Raw genomic sequence first — 369 nt, 5'->3', positions numbered from 1 at the left:
AATGGAGAGATGGCAGGGAGGAGGTGACAGGAAGGATGCCGTGGGGCCCAAAGCTGGGGGTACGCAGCACACACACACCCCCCGAGCAGGCACAGCCCTTGAAGCTGGGGGTACGCAGCACACACACACACCCCGAGCAGGCACAGCCTTGGGGTTTTTGGGACACTGAAAATGCCCTGAGCAAACCCACAGCAGCTGTTGGCTCACCCTGAGGTTACTCAGGCCCTTGTTGCCATCTGACATGATAATATTATGGATCACTGATGTTCAGCCTTCCTGCAGCCCTTCAGAAGCCAAGCTACAAAGGATTTAACTCCAAAACTGCTAGAAAAGAGAAGGAATAATGTAGATAAAGGTTTAAAAACACTG

Source organism: Acanthisitta chloris, unplaced genomic scaffold (genome assembly GCF_000695815.1).
Source record: "Acanthisitta chloris isolate BGI_N310 unplaced genomic scaffold, ASM69581v1 scaffold34077, whole genome shotgun sequence".
Classification (NCBI taxonomy): Eukaryota; Metazoa; Chordata; class Aves; order Passeriformes; family Acanthisittidae; genus Acanthisitta; species Acanthisitta chloris.
The sequence above is the reverse complement of the archived record's forward strand: the minus strand, read 5'-3'. Positions refer to the sequence as shown.